We start from the raw sequence: 16,519 nt of genomic DNA on the forward strand, positions 1-16,519 counted from the left end.
TGTGTATCTGTTGGGGAGTTGCATCCGAATTGCAGATTTTAAAAAGATGCTTGAATTTTGTTTTGTACATTGGAAATACAAATTTACCAAATTGCTCTTAAAATGCAATTTGACTGCATTTTCACCACATACAGTACCTGCCTCACATAGTAAACATATTACTTTATCTGTTTATCTAATGTTTATTGTATGTTGACAAACCAAATAGGTAGCTCTTGTTTAGTGACCACAACTGGGACCAGCAACTTGGTTGTTAAGCAGATCAGTCGCTAAGTGAAACCGTGACTGTGCTTACTATCTTACTTAAGCTTTCCTTTGCTTTACAGACCTGCAAAGGTTGTAAATGCAAGGATTGGTTGCAAAGTTACTTTTTTATCCCCATTGTAACTGCAAGGCAGTCACTAAATGAGGACTAGCTGTATGTTAGACTGATATACACATACACACACACAATCTGATATATGAAATAATAATGATTTTATTTACTTCAGTAGAACTCAATTTCTAAGAACCTCATTTATAGTATAAATATGTTTAGTTTTCTTTAGATATTTTTAAAGACATATTATTTTGGAAAGGATGTTTACCACTTACATAAATGGGTAAACCGCTGACTGTACACTTGATGAGAGGCATCTAGGACACTGTAGGTCAAGCTATTATGATTGTAAGAGATCCACTAATAATATTTACTTCCTCTTATGCAGATTCTGTAACTAGCCTTACTGATGAAGAAACATTTTAAATACAGGGGAGCATTAATTATGTATCTTTTTTTTTTAAAGGAGTAGGATTATGGTTAAATTTGAGTACTAACTTGAGAAGCTTTCTACTAAATGTTCCATAATAAGTTAAATGCAGTCTTATGCATATGTACTCTGAACACAAGTTTACCGGACTTATTCCCAAGTGAGTGAATATAGGATTTCACCTGCAAATTATACCTTCCTTATCTTGTTTGCCATCAAATGTGTTAGGTCTGTGGCTTTCTAAAATTCCCAACCAATAGTCATGATTGCTGACAAAACTGGAAATTGTAGTTCCAACCTGTTGGAAAACTTCTATAGTGGACTCTATCTAAAGTATTATATACTTAAATTTCACAGCTGAGAAATAATAGAAATACCGTATTCTTACCCAAAGCCCTTGAAGCTTGCTGCTTTTGAAGTACACTATGCCATAATTGCAGCATTTGGTTCACTTGAACAAAAGGATAGATTAATGTTGTCTTATGTAGACTTTTGAAAAGTGAAAAAAAAGTACCGTTTGGGAGTTTGGAAATCCTTGCTAACAAATGCATTTGTTTATAGCACAAACTAAGTTAATCCATCTGAGGTACACTACAGGCAAAATATTTTTGTCATTATAATACTGTACTTATAAAATGGTATTGTGTGGGAATGCAGATTAATGTAGATTTGTTAAAATGGTAATGCTAATATAGATACAGTACTTGAAAGCACATCTTAAAAATAATCCTGTAATAATATAACCATAGCACCATAGAAAAGGTATATTGTAAATACTACAAATTATGGCAACACAAGTGAAACACACAATTTTTGCATTAGACAAGACTGCAAAATATTTCTCAGTATACCGCAGGATAGAAGCTGTAGGAATTTCCAAAGGGTTTCTTTGTGGGCTCTGCAGTGGTTTGAACATGCATAGACAATACAATATATGTAGCACCTGTCAGCATCTCCTTAAACCAAATGCATCTTTTCCAGAGATCATGCTGCAGCTGCAGAGGGCAGCCATGCAATTTCAAGCAAAGACACTACACTACTGCTTTAAGTAATTGTCAACAGGTGCTACATGATCCCCCATGTGCTCTGAATCACTGCACTGCTCCTGAATCAGGTCTGTATCTGTATGATCTTACACTGTCATCTGTGTTTGGCAGCTGAGTTGATTTATTTCTGGCTCAGCTGCAGTAGAGTGCAATAAAAACTAGCCTTTGAAACTCATGAGCTAGGTGGGGGGAGGTGGTTCACTTCCCCACTTGCAATAACTTGATTCTCTGTGACTTCCGTCTCCTGAGCTATAGACCCCCTAAACTGACTTGAGAGTTTTGCAGTTTTCTATGATTCAGGAACCCCTCTTTTTTTGCATATGACTAGAGAAATGCACATAACATTAAGTGAGGACATGAATGATGTTTGTATGTACAAGCAATTCATTTTATTTCCTTTTTCATGCTGGTGGGTTTAAGGTTTTTTTTTTTTTTTTTTTAATTCTAGGACCTATGGTAGCTCAGACATGGCAATGATTTCATGGTATTCTGTGCTTCCTATTCTTAGTACTTCAAAGTTGGCTGAAGTGAAGGTGATTGTGAATCATTTTCAAACTGCTTTTGGTAGATTTGGGAGTGAAACAATTGCAGTCTGGAAGTGCCCTGTGAGTACTCAACTTTGGAAGTGGGCATATGCCACAGCTTCATGGTATTTCCTGTTATTAGTTATTTCCTGAGAACAACAAAATATGAGACAATTGTCCTCACTTCTGCCTTGCTGTCTACCCGAAAACAAGCTCTGCCTTTTTTCAAGGAAATTTTGAAGTTGGAATCGCCTTTCTAGGTCTTTCTAGCCATGTCTGCATCTTGTCTCTGCACATCTCATCTTAGAAAAAGGCAGAAGTCAACTTGTTTATCCCATGTTCCTATAAGGTAATAGAGCCAGTATAAAGGAAGCTGATGCTCATCTCACATTAGCTGGATTACACTTGGGTTTATTTTCCAAAATGTGTCATATAAGAATTGGGCCAGCTATACACATATACACATTTGCAATGAACACAAGTATATTTATATGAATGTTCTTTGGGAGAAGCAAGGCTTGTGAAATAAAATATAAATTACATTGGCACAAGTGTAAAATCAATGCCTTGGATTTAGATACACTTGTACTCTTAGAATTGTTTCATGTTTTAATATGCAGTTGTTTAATTTAAACAGGTCCCTAAAGAAAGATGAAGCTTGTATAACAGTATTTTACAGTAGTATTTTATACAACATTCTAAGTGTACATGGTGCCTTAAAAGAGTAATGCAAACAAAAACAGGAAGGAATATTAGGTATGTTTGCCGCCTTTATTTATTTATAAAAATAATAAAGGTGGGATAAAAATCTAAAATAAAAAAAATCCATGGAACATACTTACCACATAAACAGGGCTTGGAAAACTTGAGGTTACCCCTTCTACTCAGTTAATGGCTCAAGAGCAATGGGTAATGTTGAATTTTGAAGCTAATTAAGCAATTTCTATAGGAGACTATCAGAAGCCCTATACAATGGCAAGGAATTAATATAATAATCATTTGTTCCTACTCTGATTGTGCACTTACCCAGATAATTTGTTAATGGAGCTAAGTAAGAAAGAAACCATTATAATAAATATTCTTTTGTATGTTAAATATAACTTTCCTTTTGCAACAACAGTGGCCTTAGTTTTTCTTGTTCAGCCTATTTTCATTCAGAACAAAATTGAAATCTAAATTTATAGGCAACAAAGGCATAGGGATAAGATGTGCTTGTAATTTTTTCATCAGAGGAACATGGAATCTTACTTGTGTTTTAAAAAATAGATTATATATATGTTTGTAAAACTGACATTTTAATGAAAATATCAAGGAAAAAAAATGCTTGAAACCATTTCATGTATAAGATTTATTTCCCAAGACTTCCCTTCCTTTCAAGTGTTCTGTTAAATTTTCAACATTTCATAAAAGTCTGATGTTAGTAAGATTTAAATAATGACATATTTTCTTGGCCCATGAAATCTATTTGTGTGGAATAAATGTGGTAAATGTACAACATCCACAGATGTCATTCTGAAATTTTAAATATTTTAATACATAACATATACTTTTAAATACTATCATAGACCTTAGTTACAGCAGTTTTACTGTTGCATGTGAGACTCCTTTTTTGGATACAAAATGAGCCTGATTTATCCCACTAATACATTATTTTTACATTGCCATTCTTTTTTGTGTTTGTGTATGTTTTGCCTACATGTAGCTAGCTTTGACACTGTAACATATTCATATAGTTTGCTTTGCCATTCAGTTACCATGTGGATAAATGATATTCTCCAAGGTATGTACATATTTATTTATTTATAATTTAGATTTATAAGGCTGCCCAACTCAGCACTAAGTCTGGGCAGTGTACAGATTAAAAACAGATGCAATACCTAAAAATAAAACAAAAAGTAAACACAACAGTAAACATAACAGGAGAACAGATATACCCTAACTGAAATAGACACTGCAGATCAGATGGGCACACCTAGCCTATGCCAGGGGAAAAAACAGATTTTCAGAAATCTTTTAAAGACTTGTAGGATTGAAGCAGTCTGAACATCTGAGGGATGCTATTCCAAAGGGCAGGCACTGCAACAGAGAAGGCCTGCTTACTAGATCCCATCAGAAGAATGAATGAATGATTTTATTAGTTATAGACCAGCATAAGAAAATTCAAATAAAAATGCAATCCCAATATAAACAAGGTATTGAAGGACAATTAAAATATATATTAACTTGAACCTAAGTATTGTATAATCAGCTAGATAATAACTACATCTGAAGGTAGTGATCAACAAAACTAGTCAAAAAAATATCTATAAGCTACTTGGATATATTTTACAGCATATTGTACAAACAGCAGAATAATATTTAGCAACACTCAGAGAAATATGGTCAGATTGATCTGATAATAGAACTTGAGATAGGAGTCAGAGCAACCCAGATTTTAGCTAGAAATGGAGATAGCAGTTCCTGCTAAATGTCAGCATAATATGGGCAGTACAATACAACATGATCCAGCATTTCAGTTGCTCCTCCACTGCAGGGACACTATCTCCACTTGAAGGGGATGTTTTGATATTTCTCCTCACTGTTGGGAGGTGTTGAGTCTGGCCAGACCCAAGGCCCTCTTAAATTTTGGGACTATTATTTGATTGACATATCCTCCTGACTGAAATGGGTGAGAAGAGCTAACAGTTTGGCTGGCTTCAAACCAGGGTTGGAACAATTCATGGAAGTCATGGGGTTCAATAGCTATTAGTCTTGACAGCAGTGTGACTGCCTCTGAAGGCCATTTGCAGGGAGACTAATGGGCTGCTTTGTTACGTTGGTTGGCCACTGTGAAAACAGACTGCTGGGCTAATGGGCCAGAGGTCTGATCCAGCAGAGCACTGCTAATGTTCTTATGTGCTGCTCAAGAACATGTTTCTGGGCAAGCCATGCTGGTTGATAGCAACTAATGAGCATTCATAACCCATCAGGGAGATTGCAGCCCTCAAAAAGCTGAAGACTTTTCATTTCTTGTAAAGTGCCTGGCTCCAAGAAAAATTAAAATTTTCAACCAGGATTAGAGGAGCAGAAAGAATAGTAACTTAAGCCAGTAGGAAAAGATGTAAATCCAATCAGATATTTCAGTTTTAGGTAAACTGGCTTCATGACACATCACCATGCTAGGGATACAGCAGGGTCCTTAGACATTGAGATTGTACTCTTTCGAGTAGGGAGACTTACCTTGCTTAATGGATGGGACATGAGGCATGCCCAGTTTGTTGGATCTTATGAGGGTGGGTGGAAATAATGGAAAGAGGCAGTTCCTCAGATAGCCAGAGTTTATGCCACAAACAGCTTTATAGGTGATAATCCGCTCCTTGAATGCTGGTAGCTAGTGCAGCTCATGTAGCAGAGGTGTTATATGAGTGCACTGAAGTGTGGCCATTACTGCTTGTGCCACTGCATTCTGGACCAGGGGTAGCTTCTGAGTGGTCTTCAAGTTCAACCCCATATAGAGCACATTGCAGTTATCCTCACCCAAGGTGACCGAGGCATGAGTGACTATAAGAAGGGAGTCCGGTCCAGAAAAGAGAGCAATTGGTGCATTAAATAAATCTGTGCAAAGGCCTCCCTGGCTACAGTTGGTTGTTCTTCAAGCAGAAGCTGTAATCAAGAAGGATCCCCCTCCACCCCCAAAATTGCACAACAGTTCTATATGTGTAAGTGCCATCCCATACAGAACCAGAGATGGAGAACCATGAATGCAGAGTTACTTGGTCTTGTCAGGGTTGAGTTTGAGTCTGTTTCTCTCCATTCAGAACTAAATAGCCTCCAGGCGCTGGGACCTTGGCATCAACTGTTGGTTGTCCAGGGTTGAAATATACAGCTGAATATTGTTGCTGTACTATTTGTATCTCACCTAGTGGCTTCATGTAGATGCTAAATGGGTGTGGAGAGTGTATTATGTTGTGAGGCACCCTCCAAACTGGGGGCTTTGGGCTGGTCCTCTCCTCACCTGCCAACATTGACTAGAACTGGCCATGAAGAAAAGAAAACCACTACAATACCATGCCTTTCACTCCCAAATCCTGCAGACAGTCCAGAAGGATACCATAATTAATGGTATTGAAAGCCACTGACAAGAAGGACCAGGACAGCTACATAACCCACATCCTGATTCTGCAAAGGTCATTAACAAGTGTGATCAATGCTCTCTGTGTACTATGACCTGGCATGAAACAGTACTAAAAGGGTCCAGATAATTTGCTTCTTCCACTGGAGCTGTATCCAACCACCTTCTCAATAAACTTACCCAAAAAGAGAAGGTTGAAAACATTGAAAATTGCCCAGAACTGTTGGGTTCAGCAATGGCTTGAGGAGAAGATGCACTACCACCTCCTTCAAGACAGGCAGAACCACCTCCTCTCTTAAGGATGTATTTACCACCAGATGGATCTATCTACAGCTCACCTCCTGGAGGGATATGGATCTAATAAGCAAGTAACTGAACTATATGAGGATCCTCAAGAGTTAAAAGGATCAAATACTTCTCAGGTAACAGCACGTGGCTTGGCTGATTCAACAGGGCCTGCTCTAATTCAGAGTAGATCAAAGTGACTTTATCCACCAGATTTTATTTTATTTATTTATTTAACAAATTCATATGCCTGCCCATCTCACTGAAGGTGATTCTGGGCGGTGTACAACCAACAAATAAAACAATGTCAGAGCTATTAAAAACTTTAAAAATAAATAAAAGCAAGATGCCTGAGTATTCTTCATAGCAGCCCTGCAGATATTCTTGTGATCCAGATCCAGCCCTGCAGATATTCTTGTGGGAATGGATCACTTTAAACAGGGCTGCTAGCTATTTGTCTGTGCATGTGATAAGATGGATGTGGAACTATGTTTTGCTTTCTTATTGCCACAATGCAATCCCTGATATGGGCTCTTACCTGTGCTTGGTTGAACTGGCTCTTTGTATTTCTCCAGTGATGCTCTGGGTGTCTCTTTTGTTGTTTCATCTCCTGAAGCTCTGTGGAAAACCAGGGATTTGGTTTTTGCATGGGATTGATGAACAGGGGAAGCTGCATAGGAGCAATCTGATTCAAAGCCCTTATCATGCACTCATTCCAGATGGGAACTAAGGTATCAGTCAAACTGCCGACCAGATCCCCAAGAAAAACCTCAAGTTCTCTCTGAAACCGATCCAGGTCCATTAGTTCCTGGGAGCACATTGATCAAATAAGTTCTAACTGCGGTGTGTGTGTGTGTGTGCAAGAATAGCATCAACAAGCCAAAAAGCAACCAGACCATGACTTGACCATGGCTTGACCATGACTAAGAACTAATGGCAATATCCTCCATCTTCAGTTCATATTGCAACCTCCCTGAAATAAAAACCAGATCTACTCTATGATGCCATATATGTATTGGACCCTCAGTAATCTGGGTCAGATCTATCCTTGCTGTTGAGAGTAAGGAATATTTGGTCAGCTCAGGCACAGATCAACTGCTCCTTAGAGCTCAACTTTAACCACATGGTTTCGCATCTGGTTATCTGAAAGCTGTTAAGGCTTCCCAGATGACAACTGCCACCATATCCTCTTGCCCTGGAATCACAGCTGATCACAAGTCCAAAACCCAGGTGGACATATCTCACAGAGGGATGAGCCCACCCAAGTCTCAGTTACACTTGCCAGGTTGGCTGCCTCATCCATAATAAGGTCATGGATGAAGGAAACCTTGCTACAAAGCCACCTGGCATTTAATAGCACCAGCTGGAGACCAGGGCCACTGAGGATCATCTGGTGACTTGGCAACAGGGTTGAATACCGGGAACCAGAAAGTGGAACTGGTATCAAATACAGACTCTGCCTTGCCCCATGTTTACTCCCAGATTCCTACCATATTTCCCTATTGCAAAAATACAAGTTCTAAACTGTAAATACTGTATATATACAATGTGATCCATACATACCTACTAAGTTATTCCCATTTAGTTCAGTGAAACATAGTCTATGGGAGTGCATTTAGGATTGCAGCAAGCGAACTACATTCCTTATAGTGGAGCTGCTCTCACATCCAGAGCTCTGCTGGCTCAAAGTGGCCAGGTGGCATGGCAGAGCCCTTTTATTCCCAGCAGTTTTTTTTTTTACTTTTTCTTTTCCCTCTAGTTTAATTGAATGGAAGAGGAAATGACCTGGTTCCTGCTATATGTTAAACCATGGTTGGTGTAAGTCACACTGGTCAGGCTCACACAACATGCTGTGTCTGAGCCAAACCACAGTATAGTTTAGGGCAGTGTGTAAACTCAGTAATAAACAATATGAGTTCCAGGCTGACTTAAATGTGAGAGCCCATCCAAAAGGTTGTTGGAGACGTAGAGTGGTCGTGTGTCCAGGACTGCTCCAGCCACCTCCCTTCCCCTCACTGCACCCTGCTTCAGGATTTACTTATGGCAAAAACACTATCAATATTGCTTCTATGTCTGCAGAATTTATGTTGGATGGAGTCCTGGATCCTTGGGAATGCAGGTTGTGCAGCTCTGAAATAGGGTTTTGCCTACAGAAATTCATGCCAGAAGAAAATAATGGATCTTTAATGTATCATAGTTTAGGAATGAAAATAATATTGCTTCCCTTCCAGCGTTCCTAGGTTTTATTTTTCTACAGTGCAACAAAGCATCTGATGTCCATACCTCAGTGTAAGTCTTCTCATGGAGTAAAACTGTATATTACAACAGATGCTTTAATATGCCTGAGACAAATTATTTTCCAAATAGGTTCCTGATGTGTAACAAATGCTTTGTTTTTGTTTTTTTGTTTGCTATGATTGCTGTTGCCTTGTAATTAAACACTAATTTATTGAGAATGGCTGTTTTCTTCCATATGGTATATTTTTGTTGCCTTCTGTAGTATATGTGCTGTTTTAGGTTTGCTCTCTTATACTTTATGCTTTCCCTGAATATTTTGTTCTTGCTCATTTGGTGTTTATTTGGAGATTTCCTCTTAGTTACAGTCTCTATACAGCTGTCTTGCTCAGTTTTGTAACTCTTAACAAGATTTCTCTAATTATTTCAGCAAATAAGATTCTTTTTCATGTTTATGGTTTTATTGTAAGCACATGTCACTGAAGATGGCATTCATCTGTTCTAGCCAGTTTGTCTCTTTTCTGTTTTACACTGCAAAAATATTTTGGATATTCAGAGCATCAAATGTACTTTGAAGAAATACTTCTTAGAAGATAGCAATTACTTTCCTCTAGAAATAATATAGAATAGAATGTAGAATAGAGCTTCCATTTTTTTTTTGAAATGTCAGTTTTGAATTGGATAGCAATCTTTTGCCCCAAAGTCTATCATTAAGTACAAAAACTTGCTCATACAGGTTCCCCTCTACCACCTTATTCCCATTCCCACTGCCATATGCAAACATAAGCCGTGTATCTTTAGCCATTACAGTAAAATCATTCTTTTCAAGAAGTGAGAAGAATTCAGAGAAACAATGGCTAGATTTGCACATCATGCTAAGCCATAATTTGGCTTATTTGGCTTTGGGTTACTGTATTGTGCTACCCCAACCACTGAGGTTTGCAATCATGAATTATGACCAACTATAAACCATAGCCAATTGTGGTTTATTCAGTAAACCATAGTTAACTGTGGCATGGCATGCTGTAAGAACCCAGACAGTTAAATAAAAGCTCTTCTCATTTCAGTTCTTCACTCTTTGTTTCCAATTATTAAATTTAGTTGCCTAGGAAAAGTTCCAAGGATAGAAATTACTAGATGCCTAATTCAGGAAATGGGCTTAAAGATGCTCATTTTTGAAGCAATATTTTTTGGACTCTTTTTAGGAAGAGTCCAGGTGTATATCTCTGTGGGTTTTTTTTAAATATAAATGTTAGCTTTATCTCCAAGGTCTGAACATAATAAAATTGAGAAGTCTGACTGAGTCAGTGAGTGAACTGCTTAGTAAGTAAAACAGCTTTTAATTGGCAGCCATTTTTTTTCTTTTTACTTTGGCAACTAGTGCTGAATCATTGCTGTAAGATTTTCTCATCCTGCAACATCATGGTGTTCAGTACTGCTGGGGAATCTATTAGTGATTTACTATTGTTTTATCCAGCATTTTCAAAAGAGACAACTCAATATTTCTGAAGTAAGGAACAACTGTTTCAGTTTCTTAGAGAGAAACTGCTCATTTTATTTTATTTATCAAAAAGATTTCTAACCTGCCTTTCTGCCACAAGTGTGTTCAAAGGAAACATGCTCCTTTAGTCAAGGATATGAGGAGAATCACTTATTTTTCTTCTCAGCAAGAAATGAAATGCTGCTTTGCTGATTGTAAGGGCAGGCTGTTTATTTTTTATTACTGTTTATTATGTTTATTTATTAGAAGTTCAGTTGGGTTGTTTTTTTTTTTAATCTGCACTCAGTTGTTACCGACTTTACGGTGACTGCTTGGATGAGTCCTTGCAGTTTTCAAGGCAAGGTGTTTTCAGAAGTGGTTTGCCAGAGCCTCCTTCCTAGAGCAGAGCCCAGCTGGCGAGTGCAGGAGGCAGGGTTTCTGTGGCTTCGCGCCTTTTTCGGGCGTGCGCGGCTTCCGCGCTACCGGCAACTGCTCCTGACTCCTTTTGCAAGGCACCGCCAGCATTTTTCCTCCCACCGGAGTGAGAGTCCCCATTTATCTCACGTAAGTTTTCGATCTGTTGGGTTGACAGGAGCTCACTCTGCTGCGCGAAAGCTGGGCTCAAACCGCTGAAAGTGTCGACCATTTCTGGCCAGCAACTTTCCATGCAAATATGCATAGGATGGCAAGCTGACTTTTCACCTTCTTGTCAGGCTCAAGTTAAGGATTCTCGAGATAAGTACTGTTAAAGTCTTCAAGCATTTGGTTCCAGCTTGCAGCAGATTCAGTTGCTGTGGCAAATCTATTGACTGAAGCCAATTATTGAGAACTTGTGCTATGTTCAAACACTGTAAATTAATTATATATTGTTCTCTTAAAGGCAGTCTAGCTTCCAGTCTTCTTCCCCCTCTTTAAACTTGGAGAAGCTTTGTGTGGGCCTCTGTTAAGAACCTTGACTAGGGGCCATATATAGGTCTGTCTCTCAAGTGTATGCAGTCTGAAGCCCTCTGAATGCTTTAGACCACAGTCTCTATAAGACCTAGTTAATGTGGACAGTGGTGCACACTTCTTTTGTAGGGCTACCATATCTGAGTTGCAGTTTTCTGTATCTCTTTGCTGCCATCTAGGAGAGGTTTCCAATTCAGTTCTCACATATGGACATCTGTAGGAAGTGGATACATTACATTATGGGGGTATTTTGCTTGAGTGGATATCTGGAGTGGGCTAAGTCTACTTAAGTGATGGGCGAGCTTGCTTGGGACACTAACCCTGGGGTTCACTTTACTAAGTGACCCTGAATAATCTAACATGAATATAGGGGCAGAAAAAACCCACAAAAGAGCTGCTGTTTCTCAAAAAAAGAGTTATCTGGTTGGTTGGTTTCTTTTCCCAAGCTTTTCCTACAGTTGGAGAATTAGAAAATCTTGAGCAAAATATCTTTCCCCTCAAAAGTAGGTTGGACAGCTACTTTAATGTTATTTAATATTGACAGAAGCAATATTGTCCATTTCTTAGCCCACTGATTCATTTAACCATTGGCCAAGTAACAAAATAGTTTCATTCAGTACTGATCTAAACTTCTCAGAAAATATTTGCTGAGAAGTATTCATTGTAGAACTCTCTATCTAAGAGAATATTTGGTTGGGAATTCTGTCACATATGCATAGTTTGCTATCGGTACATAAAGAAAAGAATTTTGGAAAGTCATTTTCACAAAGCCTGAAAATTCATGATAGAAAATTAATTTTATGGCCATTTATCAACCATTGGGCATTATTTCTTTGCACCCATTTGTGTGTGTGCTTATTATTGCTTTCACTTGATTGCTCCTTGATAATTGGATACCGTAAAAAACCAATTCTATATAAGGATTATCTGCACAACCACACATAGATTGAATAAGTTTGTTTCTGTTTTTCAAATTAGTTCCTCTGTTGCTTCTCAGTAGTATGTATACAGTATATATACTGTGTTTTGTTCCAGATTTAACATTATTACACAGCAAGTTATCATTAATATGCCACACCTGTTGTTGTTTAGTCGTTAAGTCGTGTCCGACTCTTCGTGACCCCATGAACCATATTGCGCCAGGCCTTCCTGTCCTTCACTGCCTCCCTGAGTTTGCTCAGTTTCATGCTCATTGCTTCAGTGATGCTATCTAACCATCTCATCCTCTGCCGTCCTCTTCTCCTTTTGCCTTCAATCTTTCCCAGCATCAGGGTCTTCTCCAAAGAGATCTCTCTTCGCATTAGGTGACCAAAATATCTGAGCTTGAGCTTCATTATCGATCCTTCCAATGAGCAATCAGGGTTGATTTCCTTTAAGATTGACTGGTTTGACCTCCTAGCAGTCCAGGGGACTCTCAAGAGTCTTCTCCAGCACCACAGTTCAAAGGCATCAATTCTTCGGCGCTCGGCCTTTTTTATGGTCCAGCTCTCACAGCCATACATTACTACTGGAAAAACCATAGCTTTGACTATGCGGATCTTTGTCGGCAAGGTGACGTCTCTGCTTTTTAATATGCTATCTAGGCTTGCCATAGCTTTCCTCCCAAGGAGCAAACGTCTTTTAATTTCATGGCTGCAGTGTCCGTCTGCGGTGATCTTGGACCCCAAATAAATGAAGTCTGTTACTGCTTCCATTTCTACCCCTTCTATTTTCCAGGAATTGATGGGTCCAGATGCCATGATCTTAGTTTTTTTAATGTTGAGTTTCAAGCCAGCTTTTGCACTCTCCTCTTTCACCCTCATCAAGAGGCTCTTTAGTTCTTCTTCACTTTCTGCCATTAGGGTGGTATCGTCCGCATAGCTGAGGTTGTTGATGATTCTCCCTGCAATCTTGATTCCGGCTTGTGATTCTTCCAGCCTGGCATTTCTCATGATGTACTCTGCATATAGGTTAAATAAGCAGGGTGACAGTATACAGCCTTGTCGTACACCTTTCCCTATTTTGAACCAATCTGTTGTTCCATGACCGGTTCTAACTGTTGCTTCTTGGCCCGCATACAGATTTCTCAGGAGACAGGTAAGGTGGTCTGGTACTCCCATCTCTTTAAGAATTTGCCACAGTTTGTTGTGATCCACACAATCAAAGGCTTTTGCATAGTCAATGAAGCAGAAGTAGATATTTTTCTGGAACTCTCGTGCTTTCTCCATGATCCAGCGAATGTTGGCGATTTGATCTCTAGTTCCTCTGCCTCTTCGAAACCCAGCTTGTACATCCGGTAGTTCTCGGTTCATGTATTGCTGAAGCCTAGCTTGTAGGATTTTGAGCATAACCTTGCTAGCATGTGAAATGAGTGCAATTGTGCGATAGTTTGAGCATTCTTTGGCGTTGCCCTTCTTTGGAATTGGAACATAAACTGACCTTTTCCAATCCCGCGGCCACTGTTGCGTTTTCCAAACTTGCTGGCATATTGAGTGCAGCACTTTAACACCATCATCTTTTAGTATTTTAAATAACTCAGCTGGAATACTGTCATCTCCACTAGCTTTGTTGTTAGCAATGCTTCCTAAGGCCCACTTGACTTCACTCTCTAGGATGTCTGGCTCAAGGTCACTGATCACACCAGCGTGGACATCAGGGACATTAAGATCTTTCTTGTATAGTTCTTCTGTGTATTCTTGCCACCGCTTCTTAATCTCTTCTGCTTCTGTTAGGTCCCTGCCTTTTTTGTCCTTTATCATGCCCATCTTTGCACTAATCGTTCCTTTCATATCTCCAATTTTCTTGAAGAGATCTCTAGTCTTCCCCATTCTATTGTTTTCCTCAATTTCTTTGCATTGTTCATTTAAGAAGGCCTTCTTATCTCTCCTTGCTATTCTCTGGAAATCTGCATTCAGTTGCTTATATCTTTCCCTTTCACCCTTGCTTTTCGCATTCCTTCTTTCCACAGCTATTTGTAAAGCCTCATCAGACAGCCATTTTGCTTTCTTGCATTTCTTTTTCTTTGGGATGGTTTTAGTTGCTGCCTCCTGTACAATGTTACGGACCTCCGTCCATAGTTCTTCAGGCACTCTGTCTACCAAATCTAATCCTCTAAATCTATTCATCACCTTCACTGTGTACTCACAAGGAATATGATCTAAGTCATACCTGAGTGGTCTAGTGGTTTTCCCTACATTCTTCAATTTAAGCCTAAATTTTGCAGTAAGAAGCTCATGATCTGAGCCACAGTCAGCTCCTGGTCTTGTTTTTGCTGTCTGTATAGAGCTTCTCCATCTTTGGCTGCAAAGTATATAATCAATCTGGTTTCGGTATTGACCATCTGGTGATGTCCATGTGTAGAGTCGTCTCTTGTGTTGTTGGAAAAGAGTGTTTGCTATGACTAGCTTGTTCTCTTGACAGAACTCTATTAGCCTTTGCCCTGCTTCATTTTGTACTCCAAGGCCAAACTTGCCTGTTATTCCGATTACTCCTTGACTTCCTACTTTAGCATCCCAATCCCCTATGATGAAAAGGACATCTTTTTGGTGCTAGTTCTAGAAGGTGTTGTAGGTCTTCATAGAAGCGGTCAACTTCAGCTTCTTCAGCATCAGTGGTTGGGGCATAGACTTGGATGATTGTGATATTGAATGGTTTGCCTTGGATACGCACTGAGATCATTCTGTCGTTTTTGAGGTTGTACCCCATTACTGCCTTTCCCACTCTCTTATTGACTATGAGTGCAACTCCATTTCTTCTAAGGGTTTCTTGCCCACAGTAGTAGATATAATGGTCACCCGAATTAAATTCACCCATTCCCCTCCATTTCAGTTCGCTGATTCCCAAGATGTCGATGTTCAATCTTGTCATCTCATGTTTGACCACATCCAGCTTGCCTTGGTTCATAGATCTTACATTCCAGGTACCTATACAATATTGTTCTTTACAGCATCGGACCTTCTTTTCGCTTCCAGATACATCCACAGCTGAACGTCCTTTCGGCTTTGGCCCAGCCGCTTCACTCTTTCTGGAGCTACTTGGAATTGCCCTCCGCTCTTCCCCAGTAGCATATTGGACACCTTCCGACCTGAGGGGCTCATCTTCCGGCGTCATATCTTTTAGCCTTTTAACATTGTCCATGGGGTTTTCTTGGCAAGGATACTGGAGTGGGTTGCCATTTCCTTCTCCAGTGGACCACATTTTGTCAGAACTCTCTGTCATGACCTGTCCGTCTTGGGTGGCCCTGCACGGTATAGCTCATGGCTTCACTGAGTTACACAAGCCCCTTCGCCACGACAAGGCAGTGATCCATGAAGGGGCCACACCTGTTGCCTCCCCTCATATGACTGACACTCCATCAGCCTCCCTTATTCAGATTGATAACGATTGCATCCTCCATGGTGAACATATCACCTGCTTCTGTGATGCAGTTTCTCAATTGTCTGTCAAGTTGCCAGCCCTGCACTGGGAAGCTGCCAGCGCTGTTTTTCAGCAGTAATGGCATTGGCTCAAGTCAAAATCCAGGGCAGGGCAGGGCAGGGCAGGGCTGGCTATCACTGAATAACTGGTTAGAAGGTAAATCGCTTTGTGAAAAGTTAGTCACTGATTCTGTATTTAGAAATATATGGGTTAAAAATGAAGTGTGCTCCCCCACAGCAGTCTTGAAGATAAGGCACAACTAGCATCCCAAAATATATATTACCTAGGGAGATGGCAGAGGACTGATGGGAGCATCATTTCTATCCTGTATGCGGGGGCCCTCCTATTCTAGCAACTCACTTGATTTTTATGTTGGATTCAGAGGTGGGAAAGAGGGTTCCAGCTTTTATTCTCGTAATCTCTACAGAATTCCATGCACTTGCCTGGATGCCATTCATGGTCACTTAATTAACAAACATAATACCATTTATATGGAACCATGGAATGCCCCGTGGTAGAATTTTCAGGATTTATGTTTGTCAGAGCTATTTTGTGCTTTTGAAGGCAGCAGAAATGAGTAGAGGGTATTCTAGGAATGGCATTATGCCATTATAGAGTATCATTCATTATGAGAATGATGCTCCATGGGATATGCAGGCACCACTTTGGGAAATGAAAATAATAGCTGCCAACCAAGAGCCACTGAGAAGAGGTCTACTTCTGTCTCCGTTGTCAAAGAGGCATAG

General features: G+C 39.6%; 1 long non-coding RNA gene across 4 annotated transcripts in view; it reads left to right on the top strand.

Moving 5' to 3' along the window:
• The window catches only part of LOC148214569 (uncharacterized), a 41,479-nt gene that overhangs the window by 6,648 nt on the left and 18,312 nt on the right, over positions 1–16,519 (top strand). For all 4 annotated transcript variants that reach the window (XR_015797766.1, XR_015797764.1, XR_015797767.1 and 1 more), the window contains exon 3: positions 1,731–1,863. This is a non-coding gene — a long non-coding RNA (uncharacterized LOC148214569). The remainder of the gene's footprint in view (positions 1–1,730; positions 1,864–16,519) is intronic.

This window comes from Python bivittatus, unplaced genomic scaffold, assembly GCF_059951505.1.
Source record: "Python bivittatus isolate LINGU-HERP-01145 unplaced genomic scaffold, Pbiv_v1 ctg000610_np1212, whole genome shotgun sequence".
Classification (NCBI taxonomy): Eukaryota; Metazoa; Chordata; class Lepidosauria; order Squamata; family Pythonidae; genus Python; species Python bivittatus.